This window comes from Limulus polyphemus, unplaced genomic scaffold (genome assembly GCF_000517525.1).
Source record: "Limulus polyphemus unplaced genomic scaffold, Limulus_polyphemus-2.1.2 Scaffold4069, whole genome shotgun sequence".
Classification (NCBI taxonomy): Eukaryota; Metazoa; Arthropoda; class Merostomata; order Xiphosura; family Limulidae; genus Limulus; species Limulus polyphemus.
In genome coordinates this window covers 14,381-27,435 of record NW_013669679.1, presented here as the reverse complement: position 1 = coordinate 27,435, position 13,055 = coordinate 14,381, and the positions used below count along the sequence as shown (strand labels likewise).

Below are 13,055 nucleotides of genomic sequence, written 5' to 3'. Positions count from 1 at the left end.
CACGTATTTGAAGTACTCTCACTATATTTATAGATTAGTACAACCATCCACGTATTTGAAGTACTCTCACTATATTTATAGATTAGTACAACCATCCACGTATTTGAAGTACTCTCACTATATTTATAGATTAGTACAACCATCCACGTATTTAAGTACTCTCACTATATTAATAGATTAGTACAACCATCCACATATTTGAAGTACTCTCACTATATTTCTAGATTAGTACAACCATCCACGTTTTTGAAGTACACTCACTATATTTCTTGTTATTTTTGACTAGTTCAGGATCGTTCAACTTAATTTGTGTCATGACTCGTGAAAATAATCAACTAATTGAAACTAGTGTTTCCAAATATTTACTACTTTTGATTATTCCAACTATTCAAGTCTCATATTAGCTGAACGTCATAAATTAATGAGTCTGATGATTAAATGATCATCAAGATATAATCAGTAAAAATGGCTGATGTTTTTTTTTGGTTGTGAAACAGCTTATAAATAAACTTGTATACTATAAAATCTAAACAATAAATTAATGATACTTTTACAGGTTACAGAGTGTTTTGAATAAAGATCTCAAAAGACTTGGTGAATAGCCAAAGAATAAGGAAAAATAATTTCAATCTTGAATTGTGTAAAGTCACACACTTGGGATATAAAAACTCCGAAAGAATTTACTGTGTGAAAAAGGGAGAGATTTGGATGTTATCGCTGAGAAAAGCTTCAATGTGGTGGCCAAAACTTACCAGTGTTTGGAATTTACATATAGAAACTTATGATTAGAAACATTAATGTTAGTTTTCTAAAAAAAAACTGGTTAAACCTCACCCAAAATACTGTGTTCGGGTGTGGCCTTGTAGAATGGCTATTGAGTATTGACAACTAGAATGCTTCAAGAGAAGGGCTATCAGAACGATATCAGATTTTAAGAAACTTCGAGCTAAGTGTACAAGAAGAAACTTTACGCAGTTACACTTGTCGTCATTGAGGTGTAGAACAAGAGGTAATTTTATCCTGCAATCAAAACTGTTAGAGGCTTTGTTCGCTTACTTCTAAGAATAATTCTAATTTTTCATATATGTCCTGGTAATGGTTACGGTGACCTGAGTATCGGGAGTTATACTTACAAACTTGGGAAATATAAAACTTATGAGGGTATTTCACTTGCTGAAATATGCACCGATCAGAATAATGAAGTAAAAAGTTGAAATATGTAGAGCATGTTAGACATTTTCCAGTTTCAAGTTTTTCATCTTCATATAGTAAAACATCAAGTAACTGTTTTATTGTATTTTGAGACTGGGGAAAATATTTTTTTATAAATATTCATTGTATACCAATAACCGTGTTATTTAAAATTTACGGAAGTGTCGTTTCAACTATTACCTTGAATTAATCAAAAATAACAGGAAAAGAATAATGGAAATAGTCTGACTACTTGGATTATTGGAATAATCAAAAACAGTAATAAATAAAGACACTAATATTAATTATTAATTGATTTAACCATAATATCCATTGTTTTACGTAACAATCGTAAGTAATCGATTAATTGAGTTTACCGTCCAGCTATGTATAATATAGTTTTTGAAATACCCTATAACACATCCAAACCTTCCTGCAGAAAACCTGTGACCCATAATTTACCTCTGGTAAAATTTTTGTTCTTCTAGAACAAGTAAATTTTAAAACTATCATCTTCAACGTGGAATTTTCGTTATAAGATTCACCTTCTAAATCTGGGAACGTAAGTACATAAACAAATAAACTGATACAAAAAACATAGGCTAAAAATCAATACTTGGAAACTCAAGTTCAATGACTATGTGAACACAGTAGGCTAACTGTGTTTATCCAAACCCTCATTCAGTAACCCAATACTATTCATTATATGTACACACTTAATACAGTAATCTTATTTTCCTTTGGGATATTAATATCGAATTCAAGAAAAACATATAAAGCAAAATAATAACATCCTTATGTTCAAAATTCACATTTATCAAGCTTGTCCAAGCTTATCATTAGTAATGTATGTTAATGAAGACTATAATAATGTTATATAGACAGGAAAAGCTTGGTTAATCTAACTTATTAAACTACTATAATAATTATGCTTGAATTAAATCATTTATTTTATTTTTCCGTAATTAGATGAGTTTGATAATTAGTTTTATTTCAGTAATATTCAGATCAGCAAAAGTTGACAAATGCTAATTTTTATGACTAGTTATTAAGCAAGCCTTCCAAGAAAATGTAACTCCCTGAATTTTTTAATTGCTTAAAATCCTTACTGAAACCAAGAGTGCAAACCCATTAAAGGGACTGAAGAACTAAGGTTATTTTCCAACCCCCCCCTCCTACTCTCCAGTACTTGATGCTAACCTATGTAGCAGTTAATGACCCCCCCAAATAACATACAAAACTGTAAGATAGTATCTCTTCCTTGTAGCTTTGTTACCCAATGGTGCCAAGTTAACACTAGCAAAATGTTGCCTGTTACTTATAAGAAAATATATCAATTAACTTCCCATGATATGTCAAATGAACAATATTTTTCTTACCCTTGTACCTGTCTAACCCTACAATTTGGTGTGCATTTGAATTTAGTTATTAAAATTTAATCACAAAACTAATGTAGTTTGTAAACAACTTTACTTAAAAAAACAATTTTGAGTATTCACTGCTGCAAAAGTACATAATTCACCATATTATGAATGGCAGTAACTTTAAAGAAAAATTATTGTTTCTACATCCTACCACTGATAAAATAGAAACAAAACAATTAAATGTTTAGTCCAGAAATTGCTAGTATATTAACTGTTTTCACTTAGGACTAATCCATCAGAATTTTACATTAATTGTAAAGTGTGAATGACAAACCTTGAGATTATTCAATTTTGTTCTTTGCAATTAATAAACTATTAGTCATAATGCTTAAAATAATTTTTAATATTGATATTATTAGTTTTACATTTATTCATGAATACTACTTTACATAGCTAGTTAGTTTCGTAAATTACTAAATGGGTTTTGGATTTCACGAGATATTTATGATGGGTTTATGGCTGAAACTGAAAGTATTGTTGACCACAATGATACCCAACAGGATAATTAATGCAATCTTCTAAACACTTAATACATGATTTAACTTTAACCTTTCTTGTTTATTGAGTTAACAACGTTACTAGAGTATTGTGTACTTAGCCAGTTTGATATACTGAATTATTTTCATTAATTATAATATGACTATGAGTATATATAATAAAGTTAGCTAAAGAAAGATCTTTTACTGTTACTAGTTTTGGTTTTACTTATCTAATCTTTTAAATGAAAATAATAATAGTAATAAAAACAGAAATATAGGCTATAATTGAATAAGGAAAATTACAGATAATAATTTTTCATGGGTCTGTACAGATATTAAAAAATTAAATCGTACCTGTGAATTTTCAGCCCCTAAGACGCGACGTTAGCTCTTCCTGCCCTGGTGAATAATGTTGTCGTTGTCTTCAATGTTCAAAATAAACCTAACGTTAAAACTACCATGAAAATAAACACGAATGAACCCTGAAAGTTAGGGAGCTGTAGAACGAAGTGAAAGTGCCCTATGGTTTTGTTAAATGTCCTATCAGTATCACCACTGGCTGTTGTTTACAATATATAATTATATAGATATTTCGTAAAGTTAGCTTAACAATATCAATTACGACAAAATCAAACAATATATGATACTGCAAGTAAAGATGATCTTGTTGACACATACTAAAAGCATATCGCCATATTTATCAAACTTTGAGCCGTTGACAAATCGCCGTGTAACTCGCTGTACTCAGTAAGTTACGCTACAGACATCAATACGATAAAAGTATACCGATAGGTTTTCTAACCGCCTGTTTAAATTTCGTCTCTACTGCCATCTAGTGTCACCAATTAACATATTTTATTTTTTAAGAGTCTACCACATTTTCTTCCCGAAACGTTATGTAAAATAATGACAGTTTCACTTGTATACACAGAACTTTCTACAAACACCTTAACACACTATTTTGAATGGCAATGTTTCAAATTACTTATTTTCATTAAATATTTTAACTCCCAAATGGAACAGCAACAATAAGCATTTTCTCAATTTTCTCCGCTTAATTCATATTGTAGAAACATACTAATTAAATATTCTTTCCAGCAATTTAAGTCAAATATTAACAATTATCTAATCTCACTGATTATAGGACTGTTTGTTCACCAATTAACAGGTGCATGTATGAAAGACTTTCCCATGGATGAGGTTAACGAACTTAAAACCTATTAAATCTTCGACCTAATTTATTTTTCTCTCCAGTGTACTAATAACAAGGTCTATGTAGTACAAGAGAAAGTGAAAGAAACCATAATGAAACGCCCTATGTATCTACCTGAAAAACTAAAGATACTGTGAAGTCCGAAAACAAGAATGGAATATTACAACAAAGACACAAAAAATATATGTTGAAAATACATACAACTATAATCAGAGCAACTTACATACACGAGAAACAAAATAAAAAAAAAACAGAGAAGGGGAAGACTACTTTTTCTAAACTTTGCACTGGTTACAGTCTTTATTTTATATGCAATTTGAATACTCTAAATATATAATTAGTTATTAATTGCAATAAAAAATTAAAGTACCAAATGTTATAAAATATGGCATAACATAACCTCATAAAATATAAGCAAAGACAAAGTGAGCCAAATGCTTCGTCATCTAATTAGTGACGCGCATGAATGGATTAACGAGATTCCCACTGTCCCTATCTACTATCTAGCGAAACCACAGCCAAGGGAACCAGAAGCTTGATATTCTTGCTGAAGTTCTATAAATGTAATTGAGTTATGAGTAACTTACAGTAGTTTATGTTAAAATAAATAACAATACATGGATGAAACTGAATAAGTATTTCATAATTGTTGTAGCTACTCGAAATTTAAACCTTTCAAAGTGTTTTTTTTTAACTTAATTACCACTAAATCAAAGTTGAAACAATGATACAAAATCATGGCTCAAATGACAATAAATATGTGCGTATACAGTTTCTATTATGAGCAGTTGTCGCTTTTTCAACCAACTCACATAACATTTATTTCATTGTACTACATGCAATGCATGTTAAAATTATATGCTTCTACTGATGTAAGGAGTGACAAGCGATACCAAACTTATAACCATTTACAATCTTTGCGTGCAAAATTATCTCTTTGTTAAAGACTTTAAAGTGGATTAATTTCATGTTGTCGCATGGCAAAATGGCCAGGGTCAAGGGAATTGAACTATAGTAAGCCAAATAAAAACTTAATTTTTGTCGTAAGTGGTTCGCGAAACAATTGGCCCTTAACGGTCCTCTCGTGATGGATATCATTTAACCATGGAGTCTTTGAAAGAAAGCACAACAAAAAACATTAAATGACTTTTTCCAAGAGCCTTTCTAGAATCAAATTTGTAGTAATATAAGTTTTACGCAAGAAATTCGATAGCAGAAAAACAGCCTAATTATCCAAGTATTTACACCATGTTCTAAATTTTGTCGTTACATGCCCTGTATATTATTTCATATATAAGGAATCCATTATTTCTTCACAGAAATATTTTTAAAAAATCAATTATATTTCCTGCTGAAATACACCACAAAATTGAAAAAAAAAGTCTCTTCCTCCCCAGTTGGAGGGAAGCATTCCTGTGAAGTTAAAGAAATAATAATGAAAATATTTTTTTTAAAAATTTGATGTGTCATATCGTCACGGCCTTAAGATGAGCAAAAATACTATAAATATACCCCCCCCCAAAAAAAGGTTAAAATATCTATAACTTTAGTTAATTCATTAGTTTCTTTTGAACCAATGGCGCCTCCTGTAGCCGCTGCTATAATAACTTTTAGGGCTAGTTTGTTGCAGCATTGATAGTGACATGCCTTAGCAATGAGTAATCACAGTGAAAAGAGTATTCAGTGCCTTGTTAATTCATCATAACATGTGTCTGCATAGAAATAATATCAATAATTGGGACACTCGATTCGGGTGGTCTGCACGTTTGTCGAAAGAAACCAAAACCTAACCGAAAAGTGTGTCACAACGTACAGGGTGGTTTGTTTAATAACACCTTCCAAAGAACTACGGTGGACAATACGTTTGGCACTATACACACCCCAGGAATTTTTGTAAGATGTAGAACATATACAAATAGATAAAAAAATAATAATAATAGAAAAGCAGTATAGGCACGAGAACGTCACCTTCTCACGTAGTAAATTGAAGACTATTCATATCAAACTATGTTATTAAAACTAGTTTTCTCTCACTGTCAACATCCCAAGAGCCACTTAAGTTTGAATAACTTCAAATTTCATTTGCGGCAGTAGAAAAATAATACACAACAGAATTACAATAAACGTACTCAATCAGCTCATAAAGCAATAACATATATATTTCTCACTGACTTCAAATTCATTACGTCTAACATAACTTGTGTTGCATATCTCGATTTTAACAAACACAATGCATAAAACAAAAACGTCAGAAAGATGTACGTTACAACTATAGTGAAAGTCGAGTTGTATTATAACCTTCATTTTGCATATCATATAAATGACAAAAGGGTTGAAGTTCATAATGTCTAACTTGGGTCAAAGTTTCATAAACATAATGCAATATTTACTACTGTTTATGTTTTTGAAACAGTAGGTGAAAAAAAACAAAAAACAACAGACGTTGATGTGCCACGCCGAGATGAAAGGCGCCCTCTATATATATTTTACGCCATTGAAAAACAAACATCAACACCTTTATCAATAATCCACTCGTTATTTAAGTCACCATCAGAAAGATTTTTTTTTCTAACGAGGCGAAAATTTATGTCGTTTGTTATTGTTAGCTTTTTTTATCTTCTAAGCAACACTTTTCATCATAACAGTACCAGTGAATGAAAAGCTATATATACACAATGTTTTGTGCCCACCGTGGGTATCGAAACTCGATTATTAGCGTTATAAGCCATCAGACTTCCCCCTCCCCCAATAGTACAGCGGTAAGTCTCAAGACTTATAATGCTAAAGACAGGGTTTCGATGCCCACCACAGTCGCTAATGGACTGTAAGGGTCAAGGTTCGAGCCACGATGTACCGTTGAATGTACTGCACACTTTCAGCTATGGGGGTGTTATAACTAGGAAAATCAACCTGTTAAGGTCAGTAGTTCTAAATTAGTAATGGTTATACTTGAACCTTCGGAGGTCAGTTTGGAAATATCAAATACAAAAGTTTACGGTCATTACAACAATTGCCTTATATATATATATATATGTATGTAGGCACAGCTAAACTAGTCTTTCAATTACACTGTAAACGTGTGTGCCAAAAGTATTAAAAAAGTCATTCAACTAAAACTCTCATAATTATAGTATTTTGGCACTTGTGTATAAAGTTAAAATCATAAATAATCCTGAGGATGACGTTGAAACGTCGAAACATGTAGAGTCGTCAACGTTTTGAAGGCCATAGATAGGCCTAAATAAAATATTTTTAATTGTGTACCAATTTAACGTTGAATATTATTTATGATTTTAAAACTCTCATAGTTGAGCAATACGTAATCATAATAATTGTTCTGCTTACATAACATTCTGAAAGACGACCAATCTAAATCATCTGGTGATATCATGCAAAATATAACATCTATAAATATTCAAGTCCGGATCTGTAACAACACACGTAAAGGAAACATGTGTGTGTGTACATGACAGCTGTTTCTTCCGTTTTATTAGTGCAAAGCTACACAATGGGCTATCTGTGTTGTGCCCACCACCGGTATCGAATCCCGAAGTATATCGCTGACCCCCCCGAAGAACTAAACGTGATTGTTTAAAGTGCATCATTACACATGGGGGTATTTTATAAAGAAGAATGTGACTAAAACTTTGAAATCGCTGACCCCCCTGAGAACTAAACGTGATTGTTTAAAGTGCATCATTACACATGGGGGTATTTTATAAAGAAGAATGTGACTAAAACTTTGGAAATCGCATTAAATGATTACACCGTGTAATGTGTAGCAAAAAATAAAATATAAATTACTTTAGGTGTTTGAATAACATGTGACTATACCGTCAGTGACGTAACTACAAAAAATGGGTTCCCCTGCATAAAATGTAATTGGGCCCCCTACATTTATTTCCCTATAACTGTAGTTACGATTTTGGCTGATTCGGGGTCTCCTTTTGGTTTGGTCCTCCCGAAATTGCGCGGGTTGCGGGGGCATACTTAAGCCACTGAATACCGTCACAATTAATATTCATTGTTATTCAGTGGTTTAGCTGGTAATGTATTTTTAACTTTTCCTTTAAAAAATTAACAAATAAAAATGAACATCAGTTAAACAAAAGTACTCTATATAATCTGATTACAAAACTTAATAACATAGGCTTAGAATACCTACATGAGCTAATATCCAGAGGTTGAGTAAGTTATATTAAAACGACTTTGGATCATAATCACGTCAAGTCGCCACGTCCAAATATGCTCTATCTGGCGACCGTGCATCTTGTAAGTAATCTTGCAGTGTAGTTTTCATTGCAAAAGGCTTCAGCGTAAGGCTTTCATTTCCAAAGCACACCACCCCTCCTTACTTGCTTTCTATAATTACTCAGGTGTACGAAGATAACAGTTTCCCAGCGCCAGTTTCAACAGTAGGCTTGCATATAAATCCGTTAGGCGCTGCATCCAGGGACTTTACCAGTATGTCTTCTTAGGAAATGGCAGGAATATCCGTTTCATTCTCCAGTATACGATGTTTAAACAGGAAGTCTTATCTTGGTGAACCCATACCATGTTGGCATTTTTTTCTGTAAAACAAGTCGGTATTTATGGGTAGTAAAAAGGGTCCAGAACATTGTTCTGATATTAAGCAGTATAAAGCAATGATCACGAAACTCTTCAAAAAAGTTTTGGGACATGACATGTATCACTTCTGGAAATTGTGTTCACCCATTGACTGGTAAAAAATGGCATGAGACTTTTTCCAGTTAACCAGGTACACTTGGGATTTGTCGAGTGTTACCACGTAATGCCATTTTTCACCAGCTACATATCGTTCATAAAGTTTTCTACAGTTAGTCTTCCTTTCCTGAATATGTTGTGGTGGAAATAACTTATGTGTATACGCGACTTGTTGCGCTTTTCTAGATAAAGATCCTTTTTGATTTTGTTGCGAACTGTTGCTTGGGGCAAATGGACGGTTTTTGCCATTTACCTTTGTGTTTGTGGATTCTCACCTGTTACGAGACGTCATAATTTGCTTACCACGCCTGGGTTACGACTTGTTTTAGCTCACTTTTTCAGTGGTTCTGATACCCCAAGTTGATTCATATTTCTTTGTTTTCCAATGTCATTAAGTAAAACGAAATCGCCGTCTTGCAATTCACTTATCTGAACACGTTCTTGTGATCTGAGTGTACGAATATCTTGCGTTGGAAAGAACTGTTACTTACCCTTCCCTAAAGTGACCAATTTTCAGTGATACCACACGGTGGCTATGGTTGTCACATGACTTGCATATTCAAAATCATTTTAATATAACGTAATAACCCTCTGTACTACTTGGTGAAGTCATAAGTGTAAATAACATAGGGGTCATGGGATACACTCCCTCACTGTTTTTATTTTAGATATAATAATTCACATGCCTCAGTTACAGAAACTCCCCCTAGGTTTGAAATTACGTCAATGGATGAAGTGTGATAAGAAGAAACTTACATGGCTAAGTAAAATGTGATTATAAAGAAATCTCCATATCTAAAACGATTATGTCTTAAAAACAACATGTCCTAGGAGAATAAAATTTCACCAGGGATACACTGGGAGTCGTGAGGTTTGTTCAGGAACGTCTGGAGTGGTATGGGATATTTCAAAACCAGCTCCTACCTAAATCCATTTTCTCACAAATTAGAGATGCTTTTAATTCTCTCTCTCTGTCAACAATACAAGATTAGTAATGTGAATATAAAGTGTGTCAATTTTTTAGAATACTGCTAGAAACAACGACCACTATCCAGAACAGATGATGTCTGCAATAGCTTCAGTTAGGGTTAGGCTTGATACATTGACTGAAAACATATGGAATACTCCTGGTAATTTTTGAGTATCATGTCCAAACTTTCCCGAATAAACCTATAATTCTTAAAGCGTCCCTGATTAAAATGTAGTTTTTCTTAGTACAAAGTACAGTGCTTGAGATATAATTATCATAAATATTGGTTTTCTTTATAACCAGCCAAGGACTTTCTAGTGTTATATGTGACTTAGGTTTCTTCACAGAAAAGCAGACTTGTAAAACAAAAACAAACAATACAATAGCTCTATAAAAGTACTTACATGCTGATGTTATAAATAAAATACTTATTTATTAGCTACCGTATAACGCGCTGGGACTGTTACGAGTTTAAGGGCCTTTCCCTTAGCCAATAAAACTTAAGTACAAAACAAAAATAACATCGCCGACGATAATGTCTCTCGGAACATGTTCAACTAATCATTCGTTCTATTTAGCTTAGCAATGCGCTTGCCCTGGGGGGTAATAAGCCCTCTTATCTCTGATGGCTCTACACTCGACCACGCCTACTCCTTACGTCCGATTAAAAAGAAAACGAATTATGTCTCCAACCATTATTAGCCTTAAAGTGGGTTCCTCGTCATCGAATTTGAATTAAGTTGGTGTTTAAGAGCTAACGTATAGTGCGGTCTTAATTTGAAGCTAGGATGAGGCCATTTATAACAACCACACGCGGGCGTTATGTAAAGACCTATAGAGTAAAAATAAAGAAAAATAAATCACATCATTAGTTTTACATACCACCATCAACCGCCCTCTCGTGGTGTATTCGTACAATAAGAACCATCCCATCTTATATACACTTGTAATTTGTATATGGTAAATTAAATCTCTATATAGCATTTCTCAATCAAGTAGGGTTGAACCAGATGACTTATGTTTAGGATAATACAAAAAAGAAAAAAAAATCCGCTGTGTATCGGCGTATGGAACTGAATATTGTCGTAAAACTGTCGCTGGTTAATACTGTAAAAGATATGACGTCATTGAATGGAACTTTACGGTCTACGCAGCAACTTCATCCATTTTTCATTATAAAATACCGAATGTTTTGTAAAATTAAGAAAATGGAAATTTTAGATGCAACGACAGAATACAAATCTGAGGTTAATACAAAAAACAATTATTTTGTTGAATTGTTCACCTTTTACACGTGTGGCAGGTTACAAAATACCAAGAGGACAGCCTAATACGTATTGAGTAGATCTCGACTTGCAATCCGTGGGATCGAAACCCGTCGTTGAACATACATTTTTGAGCGTTTCGTTTAGAACAATACTAATGGATTCCTCTGATCTTTATAGGGCCTGGTATGGCCTAGGTGGTCAGGGCGCTTGACTTGTAATCTGTGGTATCGAAACCCTTTCAGTCGTGGCGGCATTATAATGTGCCGGTGAATCCTACTAATCGTTGGTTAAAGGACAGCACAAGAGTTGCCGTTGGGATGTTGAATGAATCCTGTGCCACATGCTTTTGTTGTACGTCAAATATTTTCGAATTAATTAATTCTTTTACTCGTATATAGACGACGTTGTGCTGATAATATCATCCAGAGTTGGTGTAATATCGAAATACGAACTGACTGTTGATTCGCCATATAGGGTACGGCGAGCCTCCGGTAGTTGAAACAGTACGGCTCGTAAGAATTCCATGCACGATTAAAATGGCAGCAGCCAAAGGGTTAAAAAGAAGACAAGTGAGTTACTTACTCAAAATACATATTATGTATCTCAGCTACTTAGCAAAGCAAACTTTATTCGTGTAATTAACATATTTCACGTTTAAACAAATGTAAATGGAGCTTAGTAGCCTACACAGTAATTGAGAACTCCTAACAGTTTATAGGTAAAATATTAAACAAATCTCAAGATATCTTTCAGTCTTAGTCTGTTTATTTTCTTTCAGCTATCTACAAGAACCAGGTGTCATCGGAATGAGAGCGCAGAAGGTTAACTACTAACTCACACCTGGTCCTACGTTAAGTTTTATAATTATTTTTATTATTTCTTAGATTTACACTTAACATAAATTTGGTTTGGCTGCAATGAAAAGGGTGTCTATTTTTAATGTTGTGTGTTCGGAAACTTATCGCCTGACTTCACCGGGGGGGACAATTTTTGATGAACAAGTGCATAGAACGGATGTCATAACCCATTTTAAAATTGTCATATTAAGTACTTAAAAAAACAAAAACTTGTTAACCTGTAACCAACAAAACATTTTACAAAATTCAGCTCTACAATGGACTATTTATGCTGTGGCAGCTGCAGGAATTGAATCCAGAATTTTAGTCTTACAACCAGAATTGAAGGTGAACTTTTGTTTTGCAGTGAATTTCATGAGATTAACAAATTATACAGATTGTCCTGAATAACGGATTATACTGAAAATATTCTATTTCCTCTTCCTCACAAGCTATGTAATAAGTTAGTCCTGAAAATACCTTATTTCCTCTTCCACGCAAGCTATGTAATAAGTTAGTCCTAAAAAATACCCTATTTCCTCTTCCTCACAAGCTGTGTAATAAGTTAGTCCTGAAAATACACTATTTCCTCTTCCACGCAAGCTATGTAATAAGTTAGTCCTGAAAATACCTTATTTCCTCTTCCTCACAAGCTATGTAATAAGTTAATCCTGAAAATACCCTATTTCCTCTTCCTCACAAGCTACGTAATAAGTTAGTCCTGAAAATACCCTATTTCCTCTTCCTCACAAGCTATGTAATAAGTTAGTCCTGAAAATACCCTATTTCCTCTTCCTCACAAGCTATGTAATAAGTTAGTCCTGATAATACCTATTTCCTCTTCCACGCAAGCTATGTAATAAGACAGTCCTGAAAATACCCTATTTCCTCTTCCTCACAAGCTATGTAATAAGTTAGTCCTGAAAATAACTTAAATCCTCTTCTTAGC

The 13,055-nt window shown here is 33.3% G+C and overlaps 1 protein-coding gene across 4 annotated transcripts in view; it reads right to left on the bottom strand.

Moving 5' to 3' along the window:
- LOC106470535 (cytospin-A-like) overlaps positions 1 to 13,055 on the bottom strand; it is a 68,115-nt gene that overhangs the window by 46,622 nt on the left and 8,438 nt on the right. Inside the window, exon 1 of one of the 4 annotated variants that reach the window (XM_013931094.2) lies at positions 3,449 to 3,829. The exons of the other annotated variants lie outside the window; for them this stretch is intronic. The gene's annotated coding sequence lies outside the window, so the exon portion shown is untranslated. Of the gene's footprint in view, positions 1 to 3,448; positions 3,830 to 13,055 lie in introns of those variants that run through there. 4 annotated transcript variants of the gene reach the window in all.